Source organism: Sturnira hondurensis, unplaced genomic scaffold, assembly GCF_014824575.4.
Source record: "Sturnira hondurensis isolate 20B ecotype Veracruz unplaced genomic scaffold, ASM1482457v3 Scaffold0005329, whole genome shotgun sequence".
In the NCBI taxonomy this organism is placed as follows: domain Eukaryota; kingdom Metazoa; phylum Chordata; class Mammalia; order Chiroptera; family Phyllostomidae; genus Sturnira; species Sturnira hondurensis.
The window spans coordinates 11,679,719-11,691,978 of NW_028077960.1; the positions used below are offsets into that span (position 1 = coordinate 11,679,719).

At 39.7% G+C, this 12,260-nt stretch overlaps 1 pseudogene; it reads left to right on the plus strand.

The window, feature by feature from the left end:
• Positions 1-10,966: 10,966 nt before the first annotated feature.
• LOC118987688 (ADP/ATP translocase 3-like) lies at positions 10,967-11,815 on the plus strand (annotated as a pseudogene).
• The last annotated feature ends 445 nt before the right edge of the window (positions 11,816-12,260 follow it).

Below are 12,260 nucleotides of genomic sequence, written 5' to 3' on the forward strand. Positions count from 1 at the left end.
CGCCTAGGCCAAACGTGTGTCAGTCCGGTACGTATACAGCATTCAGCTTCGCCCAATGGGAACCAACAGCAGGTGCGGAGTTGGGGGTGGGGGCGGGACCTCTCAGAGAGGGGCGGGGTTCTAGTGTTAGAGGCTGAGTGGAGCAGCCAAAGTGGGCAGGGTTTGCACGGAGGCGGAGCTTAGCTTGGCTATTTGAGGTTTGTACCATTTTTGGAACTTACTTGATTTTAATTTAATTTTAGGTCTTGTGATCTCAAATTCTTAACGCAGGAGGGGCAAACTTTGTTTTCTCAATAAGTTACAATTAGTTAAGCTTTTGATATAAGTATCTATTTAGAAAGAAATGAGTTACCATTAGTGTGTTAAATGCTGTCTTTAGTGTTGAAGGTAAAGCTTGTCCAAAATGATGTAATTTATAATGAAAGTTAGTACCATTCAAAGAAATTAATAGCTTTAGCCCACTGTAGAGATGAATTTTTTTGTTTTGGATATGAGAAGGCCCCATACGTAAGCGACAGCCGGAAATTTAAGTTAGAGTTGCTTAAAGCTAGAATCGCTGGGCTCAACCGTAATTCCTGTGCAGTAGGCTCTAGTTCTTATATCTTCCCTTAAAGAGTCAAAGCTCACATGGCTCTGCTCCCATAGAACACAGTCCACCCTGGAAAACTACCTCTACCCACACTTAGAAATGGGATACTGTTGAGATTTTCCCCATCTAGTTGTTTAACGGATGAAAACTGTCTGGAAAGTGAAGCTCAACTCTAGAATACACAATCCGGGGAGCTCAATGACAGCCCAGCACATCATTGTGGTCCTTAGACACACCAGAGTCTGGTGGAGGTTGGATGCCTTCTTCACTAATATGGTGGTCAGCCAAGCTATGGACCTCATGGACTTCTCTCAAGAAGTCTAGTCATGGAGGGATGGAGGCTGGGAGAGAAGTTTGACTTACTGAAGGTAATTAGTACCATTGGAGATGGGAAGAAATGGATATCTTTCAAAGCAGAGGGGGAAGAATGATGGCTCTGCTCCCACAAAAAGAATTAATAACTGTCATAGTCTGTTCTTTTTAGTTTTCTGCTTTTTTATTATGGTATTTCATAGGAAACTGAGGCTCTGGGAGATTAAATAACTAGTGCGTCTACATTGGAATTCACATGTGAAAAAGTTCACTCTCAATATTAAAACTATTCTGCAAGTAGAAAGTCCTTTTAAAATGTTTAAAAATTGGCCCTGAATGGTGTGGCTCAGTGGATTGAACTGCAAACTGAAATGTTGCTGGTTTGATTCCCAGTCAGGGCACATGCCTCAGTTGCAGGCCAGGTCCCCATTTGGGGGTATGCAAGAGACAATTGATTGATGTTTTCCTGCCTTCCTCTCTCTCTAGAAATAAATAAATAAAATCTTAAAAAATAAAGAAGTTATTAAAAATCTTTATAAGTTGAATATGTTTAACTGACAATCTCTAATAAGATATAGAATTTATTTTATACTGATCAGGTCATTCTTTTCCACAAAACAGACCCAATAGTGGTGGTTGTCACCATTCCTAGAGAATAGTGGGGAGATGGCTTGTTAAACTCAGGTTAGGCTTGGCTAGGAAGAAGTGTGGATTCCTTGCATACTTGGATGGCTCACAAAACTCATGAGGCCTTTAACCCAGATTTTCATTCTGCTTCCTTTCTATTTCCCTCAAAGTCTGACTGCTGAGTTGCGGTTTTTTTAAAAAAGAACTTTGTTGAGGTATAATAGATATAAGGAGCATAAAGTATAAAAACCATCACTACAGTAAAGTGAATATATTCATCATCCTCAAGTTTTCTCATGTCTCTTTTTAATTTTTCCTCTGATCCATCCTTGCCTCCCACACCTAAGCAACCACTGATCTATTTTCTGTCACTTTAGATTCATTTGCCTTTTCTAAAGAAATATACATATATAGAATCAGACAGTATGTATTATTTTTGGAGGGATCTGGTTTCTTTAACTCAATATCATTATCTTGACATTCATCTATGTTTTTCCTGTGTATCTATAGTTCATTCTTTTTTATTGCTTTTTATTGTATTTCATTATATGGATGTATTACAATTTACTTATTCACCTATCTGTTGATGGACATTTGGGTTGCATCTGGTTTTGGGCTGTTACCAATAGCTACTATGAACATTGTGTACAACTGTTTATGTGGACATACAGGGGTGGCAAAATTAGGTTTACAGTTGTTAGTACAGAAAAAGACATGCAGGTTATGATTATTAAAATAGTTTTATTAACCAAGAGAATGTCTCAATGTAAGCGTAAGCCTGCTTTTGAGCACCCCTGTGTATTTCCTTTTTATCTTAAAAAGGAAATATCTAGAAGTGGAATGGTAAAAATCTAGAAGTGGAATGGTTGGATCATATAGTAGATGTGTGTTTAACTTTACAAGACACTGCTAAATTGTTTTCCAGAGTGGTCGTGGTTGTTCTATTTTACATTCTGATTAGGAGCATATTCAAGTTCCATTTTCTCTACATCATCACTAGCACTTGGTATGTCAGTCGTTTTTAATTTTAGCTGTTCTAATAAGTGTAGTTGAATCTTGTTGTGGTTTTAGCTGGTATTTTCCTAGTGACTAATGAAGTAAAGCATCTTTTTATGTGCTTATTTGCCATTTGTATATCTTTTCTGGTTAGGTGTCTTTTCAGATCTTTGACCCATTAAAAAAGTTGGGTTGTTTGTTTTAGGTTATTAGAGTTCTTAATACTTTCTGGAAACAAATTCTGTATCAGATATATACTTTACAAAGATTTTCTCTCAGTATGTTTTTTTTTATTCTCTTAACAGTACATTTTTAAGAGCCGAAGTTTTAAATTTTAATAAAGTCCAAACTATTTTTTCATGGATTGTGCTTTTTGATGTCATTTCTAAGAAATCTTTACCCACTCTAGACTCATAAAGACCTTTTCCTATGTTTTCTTATAGAAGTTTTCTAGTTTAGGCTGTTGTATATTTAGGTCTATGACACATTTTGAGTTAATTTTTATTTATGGTTTGAGACATGGATCCATGTTCATATTTGTTATGTATGGATACCCAATTGTTAAACAATATTTGTTGAAAGTCTATTCTTTTCTACTGTGCAGCCTTTGTGCTTGTGTCAAAAATAAGTTGTGCAATATCATTTCACAAGCATTCCATTTAATATTTGTTTCCTATCAATGGTGTGTCACGTAGTGTGGTAGCACTGGAGCTAGTTATCAGTAAGTGTTTAAGCCTTCTTAGGTTGCAAAGACTAGAGACCAGATATTAATAACTTAAAATAAGAAATTTATTGGAAGAATGTGAGGCATAGTAGGGTTAAACAAAAAGCCAAAAATCAGGTCTTAGCTACCTTGATTCATCAATAGTGTGGTAGTTCTCCAAAGGACGATGAGATACTATTAACAGAAGAAGAGGGAATGGTGTTGGGCACATACCTCATAACAGTGCTTCCCAACACTTTTTACACCCACACATGATAAATAATCAGAGTTGGGCGGTGTGTGAGGATAAAATGATGGAGATGAAGAGATGTCTCTATAGGGTGTGGTAAAACATTTGTTACATTTTTCTTTATATTATGTAATTGTAAGAAAAAGAAAAAGTATTGTGGTGATATGAAATATTGAATTTCTATAAAGTATATTAAAATTTTAATGAGAAATTTAGGCTTCTTTCCTTGACATAGTATTTATTTCAAACCTTCATTCAAACCTAGCTAATATGTATAAGGAAAGTGTATATATCATAATAGACATGTCTGTTGATAAATTTTCACCAAATGAACCCACTTCTTGTATGTTCCAGTTACATATACTTGCATAACAAATCAACTCTAAATTTGTGGCTTAATATAGCAACATTTATGTTGCTTATGAATTTGGAATTTGGTCAGGGTTTGGCTGGGATAATTTGAAGGCTGGGGGCTGGAATCATCTGAAGGCTCCTTCACTTATATTATTTGGCTATTGATGCTGATACAGGGTGCAGCCAAGGGGGGTGGCAAAAAAAAGATTTGGAATGGTGTCCAGAACTCAAGGTGTGTAGGAATATTGGAGAGACATTTAAGATGTCCTCACCTCTTACTCCACAGGTGTCAGTTGGGAGAAGGGACACATGGAGCCGGAACATGCAGGGCTGTTTTGTACAGCCACAGCCTTGCAGCTAATCCATGGCATGTTCATTTAACATATCTATAGCCTTTGGCTGGTTGCTTAGATATGTTAAATGGCTGTGGCCAGGCTTGGAGCCAGGGGGATGAAGTCACTTCCCCCCAAGATGTAACTGGGGGGCAGGTCCCCCAAGTTACAGCACCTGTGTGGGAGCTTGGAGGAGATTGGCTCTAGGACATGGGGCATACCTGCCCAGACTCATAATGGCCGCCCAGTAAACTTGAAATAATACAGGAATGCTGGCAGGTGTAACTGATTGTGGGAGGAGTCGGAAATAGGGGTACAGAGGAAGATTGGCGCAGGGATTTAAACCCAGACACGGCAGCCATTGGAGAGAGAGCTATGCGGGTTTGGGCAGAGTGAGGACCCCCTCTTGGCGAGGTGAAGGAGAGAGCCATGCAGTTTGGGCAGAGTTAGGACCCCCTATTAGCCATGTGACGGGGAGAGCCACGTGGTTTTGGGCAGAGTGAGGACCCCCTCTTGCCCAGGTAAAGAAAGCCATGTGCTTTTGGTAGAGTGTGGACCCCTGCAGCTTTGGTAGAAGAGCCCCACGCGGGTTTGGGATGCTCCCTTTGGCTGCCTGGCCTGGGAAGCAGGGGAAACTTTGCCTGGAAGAAGAGTGAAAGAACTCTTTGCCAGTGGACCACAAGAAGGTGCCACATGACTTTGGAGTAATTAGAGATTCTGCCTGGATGGCGACACAGATGATGGTACCAGTGGCCTGAAACACAGACATGTGCTCTTTTCCTCATTTACGGTGCCCAGAGTTAGGACAGGGGGAGAAGGGAGCACTGTGTGTGTGTGTGTGTGTGTGTGTGTGTGTGTGTGTAGGTAGATACCCTAAAAGACTTTGATATTTTAATGGAGACGTTAGGTCTGAATAGCATTAAAATAAATATTTTGTTTCCTTTTCACAAATCTCTGGCATTGAGAGATGTCTTTCCAATTGGCAGCAGAGATCGGGCCCAGTAGGGGGTCTGGATGGTATTAGTATACCATCCTCTGGAGTCCAGGCCCCAGTATATCTGTTTTATAACAGTTTTTGGCATCCCTGGGTGGGCCAAATATTGTCCCTGCCTTGGTAACAATGCTACCTGTTACTGGGATCTTAACTGTGTCTGTGATCAGAATACATCCAATTGATTCTTTGACTTTTTCATAGCATGGTGGCTGGGTACCAAGGGTGAGCATCCCAACAGAGAGCCAGATAGAAACTCTAGTGCCTTTTCTTACCTAGCATTGGGAGTCATGCAATTTCAGCTCCAGTGCATTCTGCATAATGGAGGTGAATCACTAAGGCTAGCCCATATTCAAGGGGAAGGAATTGGGCTTCACTTTCTGATGGGGAGAGTGTACGAGGATCTGTGGATACGTTTTTAAACTACCACACTTATCTAACCAGTGCCCTCATCAAGAAGCAGAACATTATCAAAACCTCACAAGGGCAGCCGTTATCCTAGTTTCTAATAGTATAGATTAGTATTGCCTGTTTTTGTACTTTATGGTAATGGAATCATACAATAAGTACCTTTTGTGTCTAGCTTTTTTCTCTCATTATTGATTTTGAGATTCATTCATGTTGTTCCATATAGATTGTTCTTAATACTGTTTAGCATCCTATTTTGTAAATAGCACATAAATTTTTTTGTCCTATTTATTGTTGCTAGGCATTGGGGCAGTTTCCAGTTTTTGGCTAATAGAAGTGCTGATTTAAAATTCTAGTAAAGGAAGCCCTGGCTGGTGTAGCTCAGTGGATTGAGCGTGGGCCTGTGAACCAGAGGATCCCGGTTTGGTTCCCAGTCAGGGCACATGCCTGGGTTGCAGGCCGGTTCCCTGCAGGCCAACTCCCAGCAGGGGACCCATAAAAGGCAACCATACATTGATGTTTCTCTCCTTCTCCTTCCCCTCTAAAGATAAATAAATAAATAAAATCTTAAAAAAAAAAAGAAACTTCATTTAAAAAAATAAATAAATAAAATTCTAGTAAAGGTCTTCTGTTCCTTGTGTGTGTTGAGAATATGTGTAGGATTAAGGTAAGGTATGTAGGATAAAATTACTGGGTTTAAGGTATGCATATGTTAAACTTTAGTAAATACTGTTAAACACTTTTCCAAACTCTGCCACCTGTAGTGAGTAATCATGAACATGATCTCTTAATACTAGGTTTTATACTTGAAATTACTACACAAAATCCCCTTCAAGATGTATTAATAATGTACTCCTCAGATTCTGGATAGTTACCATTGACAGACAAAGCTGGGCTCAGCTGTCTCTGTTGACCAGAACATGGCTTCTCTCCACATGGTGTCTTTTCACATGGTGGCTCAGGTCTGTAAGAGAAAGTGTGTTGGTGAATAAGGCAAATTCTGCATGACCTTCTGTGACCCAACTTCAGAAGTCTAGCCCAGTTTTTGTGCACATAATTATGTGATGGCAAATACTAGAAGACAATTCATCACTTTTCTTCTATTCACAGAACATCCTTTATCATCATTATTCAGAATTTAGATAATTTTACTTTTTAATTCTTTTTTGACATTTTAAAAATATATTTTATTGATTATGGCATTACAGTTGTCCCATTTCCCCCCTTCATTCCCCTCTACCTCGCACACCCCTCCCCTGCCATCTCCCCCTTTAGTTTATGGCCAAGTGTCTCAGGTTCTTTAGATTCTATATTTCCCATACTATTCTTGTCCTCACTCCTATCTATTTACTACCTACCGTCTATGCTACTTATTCTCTGTACCTTCTCCCCTCTTCTCCTCCTCCCACTCCATTGTTGCTAACCCTCCATGTGATCTCCATTTCTATGGTTCCACTCCTGATCTAGCTGTCCTCTTGGTTTGCTTTTGTTTTAAGTGTGGTTGTTAGTAACTGCGAGTTTGCTGTCCTTTCACTGTTCATATTTTTTATCTTCTTTTTCTTAGAGAAATCTCTTTAACATTTCATATAATAAGGGCTTGGTGATGAACTCCTTGAATTTGATCTTACCTGAGAAGCACTTTATCTGTCCTTCTATTCTAAATGAAAGTTTTGCTGGATAGAGCAATCTTGGCTGTAGGTGTTTGGATTTCATGAGTTGGAATACTTCTTTCCAGCCCCTTTTTGCCTGTAAGGTCTCTTTTGAGAAATCCGCTGACAGTCTGACGGGAATTCCTTTGTAGGTGACTGTTCCCTTATCTCTTGCTGCTTCTAGGATTCTCTCCTTCATTTTAATCTTGGCTAATGTAATTATGATGTGCCTTGGTGTGTTCCTTCTCAGGTCCAACTTCTTTGGGACTCTGTTGAGCTTTCTGAATTTCCTGGAAGTCTATTCCATTTGACAGATTGGGGAAGTTCTCCTTCATTATTTGTTCAAATAACTTTTCTTTTTTATTTAAAAGATTTTATTTATTTATCTTTAGAAGGGAAGGGAAGGAGAGGAGAGAAATATCAATGTGTGGTTGCCTCTCATGAGTCCCCTGCTGAGAACTGGCCTGCAACCCAGGCATGTGCCTTGACTGGGAATCGAACCGCGATTGTGTGGCTCGCAGGCCCGCGCTCAATCCACTGAGCTATACCAGCCAGGGCTGTTCAAATAACTTTTCAATTTCTTGCTCTTCCACTTCCCCTTCTGGTACCCCTATGATTCAGATGTTGGAATGTTTAAAAATGCCCTGGAGGTTCCTCAGCCTCTCCTCATGTTTTTCAATTCTTGTTTCTTCATTTTGTTTTGGTTTAATGTTTCTTTCTTCCTTCTGGCCCAAACCATTGATTTCAGTCCTGGTTTCCTTCCTGTTACTGTTCGTTCCCTGTATATTTTCCTTTAATTCACTTTCATAGCCTTCACTTTTTCCTCTATTTTGCCACCATACTCAACCAGTTCTATGATCTTCCTGATTACCAGTATTTTGAACTGTGCATTGATAGGTTGGCTTTCTCTTCATTGCTTAATTGTGTTTTTCTGGAGCTTTGATCTGTTCTTTCTTTGGGGCAATTTTTGTGTGTGTGTTGGTGCACCTATTATGTAATAAGGGGAAGGCCTTAGGTATTTGTCAGTGCTGGGCAACCCAGGTCACTGCGTTGTGGCGCTGTGTGTAGGTGAGGGATCTGAGAGGGAATAATGCTGCTTGCTCAGCTCTCTGCTGGTTTTCAGTCACTTCCCCCACTACCCACAAGCAAATTGGGCCTTTCCAGTGCTGATTCCCAGGTGAGTGGGGTTGTGCATGTTCTAGGACCCTGTGGGTCTCTCCAAAGGTTTCTCCTCATGTGAGACTGGAAGTTTCTCCCACCACCTCATTCTCCACAGACTTTTTCAGTCAGAGGTTTTGAGGCTTTATTTTCCCACGTTGGAACCCTGGGTTGTGCAGTCTGTCTCACTCCCCAGTTGTTTCTCCCGGTTTATTTACTCCTAGCAGTCTTCATGAATGTTTCTTCTTTAACTCCTTGGTTGTCAGACTTCCATACAGTTCGACTTTCTGTCAATTCTGATTGTTTTTTTTGTTTTTAAATTTGTTGTTGTCCTTCTTTTGGTCGTGCAAGGAGGCACAGTGTGTCTACCTATGCCTCCATCTTGGCTGGAAGGTCCAGTATCTTTAAAATATGTATTTTTTTTGTGCCAATGTTGCTGTCCTCCCCAAGTATACAGATGGCAGCCACTTAATATTATCTCATAATTCACTGAGGCTTTGTTCAGTTTTTAGCTGTGTTTCCTCTCTGTATTCACTAAGGATCCTTTCCATTTCCTGTCTCCAAGATTGTTTTCTCTTCAGTATAGTCTGATCTGCTCTGAAGGCCATTCAGTAAATTTTTCATTTTTTAGGATAGACCACATGTTGGGACAGAAAATAAGTCTCAGTAATTTAAAGAAATTAAAATCATATCAAGCATCTTTTCTGGCCATAATGATATCAAACTAGAAGTGAATCACAGGAAAAAAAACCTGAAAAACACACAAAGACATGGAGGCTAAATAATATGTTGCTGAACAATGAGTGGGTTAACAAGGAGATCAAGGAAGAAATAAAAAGATATCTTGAGACAGATGAATATGAGAACACAATAGTCCAAAATCTATGGGAAAGAGCAGAAGCAATCCCATGACAGAAATTTATAGCATCACAGGCCTACCTCAAGAAACAAGAAAAATATCAAATAAACAATCTAACGTTATACTTAAAGGAGCTAGAAAGAGAACAGCAAACACAGCCTAAATATCAGAGTGGAAATCAGTGAAATAGAATTTAAAAAAATACAAAAGATCAATGAAACCAAGAGCTGGTTTTCAGAAAGGATAAACAAAATTAATAAACCTTAACCAGATTCATCAAGAAAACAGAGGACCCAAATAAATAAAATTACAAATGAAAGAGAAAACATACCAAAGACACCACAGAAATACAAAGGACTGTAAGAAAATATTACAAACAACAAATTGGGCAATCTGGAAGAAGTAGATAAATTCCTAGAAACATACGATTTTTCAAAACTGTCACTGGTTGGTGTGGCTCAGGGAACTGAATGCTGGCCTATGAGCTGAAGGGTCACTGGTTCAATTCCTGGTCAGGGCACATTTCTGGGTTGCATGCCATGTCCCCAGTGGGGACCACATGAGAGGCAACCACACACTGATGTTTCTCTCCCTCCGTTTCTCCCTCCCTTTCCCTCTCTCTAAAAATAAATAAATCTTTAAAAAAGGGATTTAAAAAATTTTTAAATAAACTTAAAAAACTCAATCAAGAAGAAGCAGAAAATCTGAACAGGTTTATTACAACAGTGAAATTGAAGCAGTTATTAAAAACTTCCAACAAATAAAAGTCCTGGACTGGATGGTTTTATAGATGAATTTTTCCTAGCATTCAAAGAAGAGCTAACATGTATCTTTTTCAAACATTCAAGAGGAGGGAAAAGTCCCAAGTTCATTTTATGTGGCAAGTATTATTCTAGTTGTAAAACCAGATAAAGATACTACAAAGAAAGAAAACTATAGGCCAATATCCTTGATTACTATATACACAAAAACCCTCGAGAAAATATTAGCAGTCCAGATGCAGCAGTACATTAAAAAGATCATACACCATAACTGAGTGGAATTTATTCCTAGAATGCAAGATTAATACAAGATCCACAAATAAATAAATGTGATATACCAAATATTGTCATATGATCATATCAATATGGGTAGAAAAACATTGACAAAATCCAGCACCCATTTATATTAAGAACACTTAGCAAATGGGGAGTAGAGGGATCATACCTCAAGATAATAAAGGCCTTTTATGACCAAACCACAGGTAATATTTTACTCAATGGGCAAAACTACAAGGGTTTCCTTAAGATCAGGAACAAGACAGGAATGTCCACTTTCACCACTTGTATTCAGCATAGTACTGGAAGTCCTAGCCATAGCAATCAGACAAGATGAAGAAATAAAAGGAAATCAATTAGGAAAAGAAGAAGTAAAACTTATTATATGCAGATGACATGACACTGTATATAGAGATCCCTAAAGATTCCACCAAAAAAACCACAAAACCTACTAGAACTGATAAATACATTCAGTAAAGTGGCAGGATACAAAATAAAGATCCAGATATTTAGTTGCATTTTTATATACCAATAATGAACTGTCAGAAAGGAAAACTAAGAAAACAATCTCATTTACAATTTCATAAAAAAAGAACACCTAGGAATAAATTTATCCAAATAGGTAAAAGACCTGTATGTGGAAAATTATGAGACACTGAAAAAGAAATTGGAGAAGAGGCATGTCCTCTAGGCACAGGACCATGACACATGCAACATGCCAGCAAGCAGATAGTGGCTCACAGCAGTAGAAGGGCACCATGGACTGCATTGTGCATATCCCCAAGGAGGAGAGCAGTGCTGTGCTTCTGGAGGGGCAGCTTGGCCAATGTCAGCCACTACTTCCCCATGCAAGCCCTCAACTTCACCTTCAAGGATAAGTATTATAGAAACAGGTCTTCCTGGGGAATGTGGACAAGCTCATGCAGTCCTGGAGGTATTTTGCTGGCAACCTGGCCCCTGGCAGTGTTGCTAGAGCCACCTTCCTCTGCTTTGTATACCTCCTGGATTTTGCCAGAATCCATCTGGCAACCAGTGTGGGGAAATGGGGCACCAAGCTGGAGGCCAAGGGCCTGGGAGACTGTCTGGTGAAGATTACCAAGTCTGATGGCATCCAGGGCCTGTACCAAGGTTCCTATGTCTATTGCAGGGCATTCTCCACTACTGGGATGCCTACCTTGGAGTGTACCACCATGCTGCCTGACCCTAAGAACACCCATATCATGGTGAGCAGGATAATCACCCAGATCATGAGGTCCTGGTAGGCATGGTCTCCTGCCTTTTCCATGCAATTCGGAGGCTGATGATGCAGTTGAGTGCAAAGAAACTGACATTATGTATAGGGGGACTGTGTACTGCTGACAGAAGGTCTTCAAGGTGGAGGGGGCCAAGGCTTTTTCAAAAGCTCCTGGTCCAATGTCCTCAGGGGCATGGTCTGTGCCTTTGTGCTCGTCCTGTGTGATGAGCTGAAGAAAGTCATCTGGGTGTGTCCCTCACTTAGACATGGGGACCAGGAGAGCCACATAAAATACTTCACTGTTAGAGACTATTGATCTTACAGAAATTTTAATGTTCTTGCACAGTCAGATCATGTGTAGAGTGCTGGGGAGGACTCTGGAACACTCACTGTGATCAGGCCAACTGGTATCCTGATTCTATGCATTGATTGAAGGGAGGGGAACCCTGACATCTTGCTGAGTTCATAGGCAGGGACACTTTGCCACACAGGCCTAGAGCCCAGGTGTTCACAGGACCACATGTATTTAGTGTTTATTTAAAGGAAATCATGTTGCCCATTTGTACTAAAGCATTTGCTATTACTTCTGAATATTTGCTATTACTTCTACGTTGGGCATTCTGCAAACAATTGAAACCAGACGCAGAGAAAAAAAAAGCAAATCAAGAAGATAATAAGTGGAAGTGTATACTGTGCTCATGGGTAGGAAGAATTAACATTGTTAAAATGTCCATACTACCCAAAGCAATCTATGGATTCAA